The sequence below is a fragment of the Anopheles moucheti genome, chromosome 3, assembly GCF_943734755.1.
Source record: "Anopheles moucheti chromosome 3, idAnoMoucSN_F20_07, whole genome shotgun sequence".
Classification (NCBI taxonomy): domain Eukaryota; kingdom Metazoa; phylum Arthropoda; class Insecta; order Diptera; family Culicidae; genus Anopheles; species Anopheles moucheti.
Genome location: NC_069141.1, coordinates 37,055,468 through 37,065,886, shown reverse-complemented (window position 1 = coordinate 37,065,886; position 10,419 = coordinate 37,055,468). Strand labels below are relative to the sequence as shown.

Sequence of the window (10,419 nt, the reverse complement as noted above, 5' to 3'; positions counted from 1 at the left end):
ATGTGAATAACAACAACAGTAACAAGAACAGTATCCATTCGCATCGAAATCATTCGTCAATTCGTAGCAGTTGTGGCAGGGCGGTCGAACAGCAACAATCGCTAGGCAGTCCGGGCAATGGCTGTACGCTACTGTCTTCGCCCGATTCGCACGATACAGCCCCCATTCTGCCGGGTCGTCGTGATGTTGGAGTTGGCTGCAATCGACTCCTGGGGCTGGCACCGTTGGCAACGGCATGCACCTCATCAGCCGCGTCTTCCTTCTACAACAGTATGCTTGGAGCGGAGTGTTCCATTTCGTTGCGTTCGCGCGATCGCAGCTCCTTAACACCGGGACGAAACAGTCAGACGACGGTTGGTAAAGGCACCCGGCTCGCCACACGGTTTCAGCACTCCAAATCGCACTCGATTGCATCGTCTCCTCGCGAAACAACACCAGTACGCAATTCGGCAGTAATCAGTGTGCGGGGTGGATCGGAAAAGTTTAGCGATCGTCAAAAAACGGCTTCCCTACCGCTGCCCAAGCGAAGACAACTTAGCCTCAGTGCCCAAGAAACAACCATTTTAGGCGGAGAGGAATGCAACGATCACAATATCAGCGACGAGCATCAACCTCCCTCACACGTGCAGCTGCCAATGGAAGAAACTTACAACGGCAGCTCGTTTGCAGGTGATAATTGTTCGTTCGACACTGCAACCTCCGGTTTATGTGGCCCTCAGCAAGCACGTGACTCAAGTTGCACACTGAACAGCAATAGCTACAAAGAACAGTACATTCTAGGCTGTGGCCATTATCGTAGCAATCTGAAACATTACGATGCACTTTTGGCCGGTGGTGGTTGTGTGACGGAGCAGCTGCGCAAGGACGATGATGTCGACGGCTTGGCTATGGTAGAATTAAGTGAACGGAAGGGACATCACATAAATTCGACGTCCAACAAACAAGAGCCGGAAAGTGCCGATAGAGATGAGATGACCGATGAGAGGATTGCGACCGTACAGCCGAAGACACACCATTACCCGACCAATGATAAATCGCTCCAGGACATCTTATGACGACACGCATCACTGGCCTTCTGGCCAGTGATGAACGTAGATCAAATCCGAAGTCTGGAGCAGCATCACAATCGGTGGCAACAGCCCACTGTATCGACCATATCCACTATAAACAATGAATCTCGCACGATGAGGTCAGTTGAAACGCAAACCGACCAGCTCGATGGTGTAAGCGCTTGTTGTTGCGGCGAGGATGCGGCCAGTGTGTCCGGTATGGTTCCTGATTTGGGTCACGACGATGAGGAGGAAGAAAAGCCATTCGTACCTGCTAAAGGGCGTTCTATCGAAACGGATAATTGTTCGCAACATCATGAAGAAGAAGTGTTCCAGAGAGATGGGCAGGTGGCGATGAATGGTCGTTCGGAGGCTCCGATACAGATCCGCAGCGAACCAGAGCTGAAGTCTATTGCTGTTAGGCTAGACAGTGAACCGGATGAGGAGGATGAGGAAGAAATCGAGCAGGAGGACGATGAAGCTGTGGAGCGATCACGCCGGGTACGGTTGGTCGCAGCAAACAACATGTTCAATTTCAACAAGCTCGAAATTCTGAACGAACGGTCCTGCTCCGCCAGCGGCAGTAGTGAAGGCGGTAGCCAACGTGCCAACATCACCGTTCCCACACTGCTTCGATCATCTTCCGAAGGCGGTACTAGTATGAGCGATAGCAATCGTAACTTGTGCGAAAATGAAGCAACCGTTGCCGTTGACGACGCTTTCGCGGCAGCTGCCAGTGCTAATGAGCAGTTCAAGCAGCGTGACGTAGACGCGGGTCCGACAGCGGTATCTGCCGCGACCGGTATGAAAGGTTTTGGCCAACGGCTTGATTCTCTCGATGCTATCTTCATTCAGGAAAGCCCGGAGGTAATTTTATAGCAGAGGCCGGCGTTAATCTTCCTTCGCTTAACTTCGATGGCCTTATGAAGAGGAGGTATCGACCAAAGAACAAAGTTGTAGAGAAGCTAATGCAAACTGTGTATGCTAACCTACTAATTGCGAACTAGCAACGGAAACACGAAGTAAGCGAATGGTAAAACAATTCATAACCAAAACACCGTAAACTGCACTTGAATAGAATCATATTTTTGGGGGGTTTTTAAACTAACAAACAAACACGTTCAATACAACGTCTGCGGCAGGTTGTTTTCAGCTTTTTCTTTGCGGAAGGAAAGTTGAAATCGACTGTGCTACAGCATTATTTATCGAAACGTGTATACATGAACTACCGTGTAAGAGATTGTATAAAATATTAGCAAAGACAGAGACTTTATTTTTGTAGTAATAGTTTATCAACGGCAAATTGTATCATTAGTCATTAGGTTTAAACTTCTCGAGCGAGTAAATGATAGACCGAGCGAGAAAATGAGTTAGTTTTACGTTTCCTTATCACCACCAAATATTAGCTCCAACAATCAGCAGAATCATTATTGCTTCCGCGTATGACAAAAAAGTGTTCTTTCCATGGTGGCAACATGCAAATTATTCACCTGAATGCGTGAATCATTATTTCTATAGCTGAATTAGTTCTTCTCTCAAGTGTACGGTGTAAAACATCGGACTGTTTTGAAAGGGGAACACTATACTGCACCACACGATGACGTGCGCTAATAGTAGAACAATTTCTAGCTTAGTTGAGAATTAAATAAGATCGGAATAATTACATAGGTTCAAATCCAGAATCCTAATGAAAGGAGCGTAATGTGTCGTTTGTTTCATTTCTTGTGGTCTTTGATTGTCGATTTTGTTTTGAAGTGTTGATTTTGCTTTGAAACATTCAAGCTTTCGGTGGTAGCTTTTTTTGTTTGTGGTTTATTTATTGTGGTTTGTAGAGTGAAGAAAAGAAAAGCCTAAACAGTCGCTAGCCAGTAGGAAAGCAATTACTTTAACCAATCACACAATGAAACCATACTGCACTATAATCAATACTTCGCGGTACACTTAACGCTACTTCCATACGATGGGCAATAAAAGAAGACATAGGAAATAATAATTTAAAACTCGAACTAGCAAAGCATAATCCACACGGGTACGTTGCATCGAAACGTTGAAGTTGTCTAGTAAGGATTAGTGGTATGTGTAATCTAAATCTTCCCTCGCTGTGTACGAAATGCAACGGATACCAACGCAAAACAGTTTCTAAACTAGACATACTCTTTGTTTTTACCCAATTTCTGATATCGCGGAAATGCACCTTACATTCGTAACAGCGATGTGCAATGGCTAGTGGGCATGCAAAGAGTCCTATAATTTACACACTATTTCGTCTTTGAAATGAACGATATATCATTCAATCAACTACAACCATCGGACTTTCGAACTCAAAATAAGCAATCATCATAGGAAAGAAGGTTTGTTTTCAGTGTAAAGCGTTAGACAAACAAACTGTGTACTATCAACATTATCGACAGTATACTAATCGACAGTTAATGGAATGTTGAAGCAATGCAAGAAATCAGCCAAGTGCCATCTGTTTTAATTGTACTATCGTTTCAGTTTCCTATATATATACATATTATATATTTTCAAATCATGGTCCAAGTGGAAGAATGCTAAAGTATGCATAAAGATATAGAAAAATGACAAGAGCCGGGGAATGGGATGAAACTAATACACTTAAAACCACTGCAATGTAACTGATTACATTCTATTGCCTTTTAAACGAAACGATACTAGAAGAGACTTGAGAGTGATGAAGTTAAGCAAGCAAACCAACTATCTACAAACTGTAACTAAGGGGCAAACAAACCCATCGGAGTTGGGCACATGTTTTAGCGTACATTGTGTCGGACCACCGACCACGGTGAATATGCATTTCGGTTCAAAACGAATTAAGCTATCGTGTGGAGCATGTATCTATCAGTTTCGTAAATGAATTAACACTGTTGTGTTTGTTGAAAGTATCTTATTTTGGAGTAGCGTAATTAATACGAAATGACTTTTTTGTTTTCATCGTCATCGTCTGTTCCGTTGGCTGTAAAACTGTAAGCCAAAGTTTAACATCACATGAGTAAGTTTATTAACCTGACCAAAACAATGTTTTTCTTCCTCGAGATCCTAATTCAAATGCATGTGTATAAGGAATACACGTACCAGAAATGTATAGTGATAGCTGACGACGATACACGATAAGATGATAGAGGAACTGGGAAAAAAGAAGCAGAATGTGAATGAAAGTAATGAAATCGTAATAAACGGAAAGCGGATGAATATAATCGAATAAACCAACAACGCTGTTTGTTTTAGAAAGAATTATTCACACGACTGACGTTGATAATTATTATCACTGCAACTTTATAGATAAACACATATGGAAAATGTGTGGTTTTCCCTTCCCAGACAGGCGTTATAGCAGTGCTAATGCAGCGCTAATGGGGCGCTTCTGCAGCCCTAATGCAGCGTTAGAACGACGAAGTTTAAAAAGATCAGCGGTTAATACTGTTGAAGTATCGCGATCACATATTGCTTGTTAAATTATTTCTCATGTTTTTATAAGCATGCCGCACCAATCGCATATTATTAAATCTTTTTCAAGCGGCATGATCAGTAGTTAAGGGACGAATGAAACGGAAAAATGAAAATAAGAGATTTTATTTATTTGTAACTCCCTAATGTCGGAATTCAACGCCATATTCAAGCCATAAGATCGTGAAGTAATCGTGAAGTTAGATATTGCATTATTTATTTTACAAAATATTCTTTTTACGTTAGACTTTTCCTAGTTTGTTACAGGTAACTTTTTACTGTTTCTGAATTCAAATTTTTCAACAGTAATGCCTTTTATCTAGAAAAGCCTTTTAGGGACAAATCCTGATGGAGTCGCCTGGTGTTGGAACTGCTCATCACGTTGTGACGCTTTCTAAGCTTAAAATTTGCTGCCTGGAAAAGGCTTTTGAGAAAAGCTCCCAAGCATTCCAACCTCCATCTCTGTGATATAAGGAAACCCATATGGTCATACATCTGATCAAGTGTGTCTTAAAATGGTTAATATAGCAACGTTGATGTAGATTTTATTTTTAACCCTTATGTTAGTCGTACTTTTATGTTACGCGAAAATATTTTAAACCTCAACAACATCTTGTCTTTATTAGATTTAATAAGTTTTTATTCGTTACGAATATTACATTTCATTCCATCTATCTGAAATATTTTATGTTAAATTAATGATATAAATTAAAAAAAAATAAAACTAACTTATTTTGACGCCCGACCATTGTTCAGCGTTCCCATTGTGGAAATGGTAAACAAACGGATCGATAAAATGCCGTTCGTGGCGGCTGCCATGCTGTCGCTCGGGTCCCGTTTCGATACGAAGTGGCAAACGTTCGCCATTCGCACCGTCCGCGAAGGGTACGGCCATCGCGAATGCACATCGAGCGCACAAGTTTGTGTCGAACTGTGGTCGTGTATGGATCGTCGCGCTGCCGCGGATCAGATCACACGCAGTGTACAGAGCAACGAAACCGTAAACGCGTTTCATGCTGGTTCAAAGGAAGGACGCGTAGTGCAGTGCAAAATAAAACGTGAGTGAATGAATGTGAGTGTGTGTGAGTGGTAGAAAGCAATTACAATATCGAATTGACGACGGTGTAACGGTGCCGTCCATTTTGCACCGGTTTTTTTTTTTTGCAACGCCACCCGTACTAATGTAATTTTATGAATGCAGTGCCGAATCAGTTTCATTGGAGGCTTTTAGTGACGGTGATTTTTGAGTGCGTGATGAAGTGTTACCATTGAATATCGTGTGTTATTTCTTCAGAATTAATTGAGTGCAATGTGCGAGTGATTGTTAATGAAAAGAGCGAGGATCAATTTGAAAAAAGGATGGGCAACGATGGTTCCTCAACGAAATTAATTCCAATAGTCTAGCTAAAGAAATCTTTTACATAAAAAACAATTTTAAAATAGAATTTTCCCAAAACTCATCGATCGAAATGGTGTTTGCAAAAACAAGTGACGCCTCAGTGAGCCCGAACGAAGGTCAGCCAAAAAGCTCTTTTTATCAGGCTGTGGGTATCCATGTCGCGAAAGTTAGACAGCTGATTCGGGTGGCTGACACTTACCAAGGTTACGGGATTATCACTTTTGGTGCATTTTTGTACACTGGCTGAGTGAATCGCTGGAAACGTGGCACAAGGACACTCTTCCGATGGGATCGATCCTTCGACTGGTTCCATTTTTTTTCTTCTACAAGCTATCTCTTACCTCAACAATAACAACAAAGTGTATCGTTCAGTGACCTAATATTGGGGCAGCAAAAATAAAGCTCGATGTACCGGGGGTTGCAGTGTAAACAGTAGGAAATCCCGCTGCCGTTGCAGCCACTGCCACAAGGTGCAATCGTCGGTGCTGTGCCGTGGCTCGGCAGACTGCAAATAAAATAAAACACACAAAATCCCCATCCCCAGTGTGATAGGACGAAGTGCACCGGTTCTCGTTCGCTCTTATCACGGTCGCCAAACGGTGCCCGGAAGTCGCCAGCCGGGTCCGCCGGGTTTAGTTGCCGGTGGCGATTGGAACGGATAATAAGCAGCTGCAATAATTCTCAACTTCTGCCCGGTTTGAGTACCGGTGCTCCATCTTCGTGCTTCGATGCTGTGCTTTAGAGCTTATGAATAGTGGGCACCCATCCCATCCCTCACCTTCCACCGGGGGAAGGTTTGTTATTTTATCCGCCATCGCATTTCTTCCACCGAGGGAAGCATCTGCAAGCAAAAACGGTAAGATTTGCATACGTTTATCTGTGGTTTGAAGAAGAAATCAACCGTTAGAATGGGTTTGCTGTCGGTTAGGAGGTGACCTCCATCGGTACGGGGGTAGCTTTTCCAACGCACGCACGCAAGTCGAAGCCGACGGTGATGAAAGTTTCCTTCCATTCCCGAGCAAGTGCAGTCAAGTGATTAATAAAAATGATCAATAAGACACAATCAGCCGAGAGCGCACTCGATGGGTGCGCTCGTTTTATGACCCGAGGCTACGACCTCGGTGCAATGTAATGTCTATTGATTGGTGCTAAGCGGTCAATTGTGGGGGAAGGCAATTGATTGATGAATGCCTGCCCGATGTGGATCATCAAATAGGTCATCGGTCGCACATGGGATAAGATTCCAACGCGGACAGAAGCGAAAGCGAAATTAAATCATTACAGAATCGTTTTCCTTTTGACTTTTTTTTGCACTATGGATGATTGGAAACAAACAATGTGTAAGCCACCGTAAGGTTTAGCTTATATAAAAATGGCTAAATTGAAGAAGAAAAGGAAGCAAAACCAACGGCGGAACGTGATAGACATCCGTGCAATTATATTTCTTACTGTTTCTATCGTAACATAAATTAAAAATTAATAAAACGTTAATAAACGTTAAAAAAATCACTCAACCCATTAACCTTAGCCCTGGCAGGTGATTTATACTTCCGCTCGCCGCTCTGCTATCCAAAAAACAAAAACCCTAATGCTCGCGTCTCGTCTATTGCGTCTAATAAATTAAACATCAGCTTTAACTTGCGCTTGGTCGCCGCTTCCTTCATCTGGTTCATCATCCAGGGAGGAAAAGAAACATAATTTTGCACCCACTGCGCATAAAATGGTGCGCGACTTTAAAACTGTGATGCGTTGAAACATCTTGTAGACAGCACTAAAGTCGAGAAATGTAAACAGGGTGATATTTCACACTACCGGTTCATCTGTTGTTCGGTGAACTTCCTCAAAACGAGCAACGACCAACAAAGACAGACTGGAACCACCAGCATTAATTTCCGGCATTTCAAGCAGCGCCGAACGAGTCATCGTCGTATCATCTGGCGGACTGGTTAATATTTTGCTTTGTTGATTGGTTGTTGCTTTAGCCTTTATGAAAATGAACCGTTCGTTGAGGAAATGCCACAAACACCCGGTTCAGGTGTGTGCGTGTGCGTGTTTGGTTGAGATTTTGTTTTTGTCCGGCACCGAAGTGTGAACGCTTCAGGGCACAAGGTCGTGAAGATTAAGCTTGGTTTGAACTTTTTTCCCCCTCGTATGTGATCCGCTTTCGTGCGGTGGGCGCAAGCGAGACAGTAACAAATGTGCCGATCAGTAAGCAAAATGGACACGCGTCCGTTGCCACCGTTCGGCATGGTGGGGCATCCGATCCGATCCGATCGTGCGGTACGCGGATGGTACGCGATTTCGCGTTTCGAGTTCACTGAACACAAAGTGGCGGTTGAGCGTCGCATAACGTGACGCATACGAACGATCGTACTGACCCTCGAAGCGTTAATGACCATCGTGGGGGAGACTAAGGTAGACACCAGCTCGCGCACGCACATTTATTTAACACCGCAAGCTTCGACGAGCCGGGGAAGTTGGACAATAAATCGGAACAGTCGCTCTCTCGTCGCTGCGTGTTGCTTTTTTGGCTAGTTGTGTTTAATTTGATCGATTTGAGATGATAAACATCATCCAATTACAGCACATGTGCCAACGTTAAGTTGGTGACTTGTTGTTTAAGCAACGAGTATGATATAAACATCTTTTTTAAAGAGATAAAGTGATAAAGAAATTATTTAGTTTATCTTACTATTATCTAGTGAAGTATGATCATAAGAGCTAGACTCTCGTTTACATCACAGCAGTAACGTTTAACCGGATCAAAGCGAACACTTTATATTGGACCTCTTCTTTACGATTAAATTGCACTACACTGCGTGCGTATTATGCAAGGTTTCAAGAGTGTTGCTAAAGTTACATCACCTCAGCACATCGCACAGCCCTCGGTGAAACTTATCGTTGGGCAAAAAAACAAGGCTGAGAGAGCTTTTGTTTTGTACTTAGGCTGTCATGGTTGAATAATAGTTGGAGAATTTAAAGCTTTGGATTTAAAATTTCAAAAATTTCACTTAAACTTAATTTGAGCAAATTAAATATGCTAATAGCAAAATATAAAAAAATATAAATATAAATATAAAAACTGAAAGCGGGAATTAAACAACAAAAGGATGCTTCAAGAAATATGAAGTGGATAACAAACACGAGCTCGGAAGGAGTTGTTACTGCGGAAACATAAATTTGGATTGCTGGATCCGCCGCCGTAGGTTGACCACGCGAAGATTGGCCTACCCTGAGACTCTCGCGCAAGTCTCGTTCACCTTTCAGATCAGCTCGGATCGGACGTTGGGCTTCGTATCTGGGTTTCCCAGGGTGAGTTTCTAACGCTGAACCTCTGCTTCCACTGGAAGGGCCGTAGAAGTGAAGGCGCTCGGAATTGTTGCCCCCAGTGGCGGGTTTAACGGTGAGCAAACTAAGCAATTGCGGGGGGCCTCGAGCTGACGGGGGTCCCGAGCTGACGGAGGCCGAGAGTTAAGGATTTACCTTTTTCAGGAAGTGGGTTAAGCAAAAATTGGAGCAAACAAGCTACGGGTATGCAGGTAAAATCCAAGATAATTTTATAAGACAAAGTCTACTGATCTACTGTTCTAAGAATGCCCCGATCTTGGGCTAGACCATTCTTCGGCAGGAGGCGAACACAGCAAATGTGTGCACAATTGTTCGAGCCAAGCACCCTTCAGTGCATTGCAGGTGATGAATTACTTACATTTCATGAAAGATAAGGACACAATTCAAAGTTCAGAACTGAACATTCAAGAAATGCATAAAATAACAAGACAAATGTCATGCACTTTCCTAAACGTTGCGATATTATTGAAAATTTTCTTAACCATCCCAATGTAAATGCTTCAGCGGAAAGATCGTTCTCCACTTTAAAACGTGTTAAATCATATTTGAGAAATACACTAGGAGCAGAAAAGCTAAACAATTTAGCACTTTTGTATGTAGAGCACGATTTATTAAATCAACTAAATACAGAGAAAATTATTCAGGGATTCGCCATTAGCAAAGTCAGACGCAAAAATATTTAGCTCATATTTATAGAAAAGTATAATATTTGAAACATAATTAAATACAGTTGCAAATGAACTCCAAAAAGGATAGAATCAAATTTTATTTTAGACTTTAAAAAAATAATATCAATAAGTCTAACCAAAATGGAATACTTGAATTAAATTAAAGAAAAAAATGAACTACAGGTATTTTCCATCTTTTTCAAATAAAACGTAAGATATATTTAATAAGAAAAGCATTTTTATTAGGGGCCCTAAAACTATTGTTGCTCAGGGCCTCCGTACTCCTAAATACGCCACTGGTTGCCCCAACAACTATCCTGTTGTTCTGAATAATCAGAAAAGTTATCTAGTGTGGACCTCCGTTCAATTCGATTGCGAACCCAGCGACTTGAAGATACCGTAGTTAGGTTTGAAGTACAAGTTTGAATCATTCTCCTTACGTTGGCAAATCTTGTATTGAAAAATCGAATTATTCTTCTTACGTTGGTGT

The 10,419-nt window shown here is 42.2% G+C and overlaps 1 protein-coding gene across 1 annotated transcript in view; it reads left to right on the top strand.

Moving 5' to 3' along the window:
• The first annotated feature begins 5,496 nt into the window (after positions 1-5,496).
• Positions 5,497-10,419, top strand: part of LOC128302049 (ubiquitin-conjugating enzyme E2Q-like protein 1) — a 36,908-nt gene continuing 31,985 nt past the window's right edge. The window contains exon 1 of the mRNA XM_053038763.1: positions 5,497-5,572. The gene's annotated coding sequence lies outside the window, so the exon portion shown is untranslated. The remainder of the gene's footprint in view (positions 5,573-10,419) is intronic.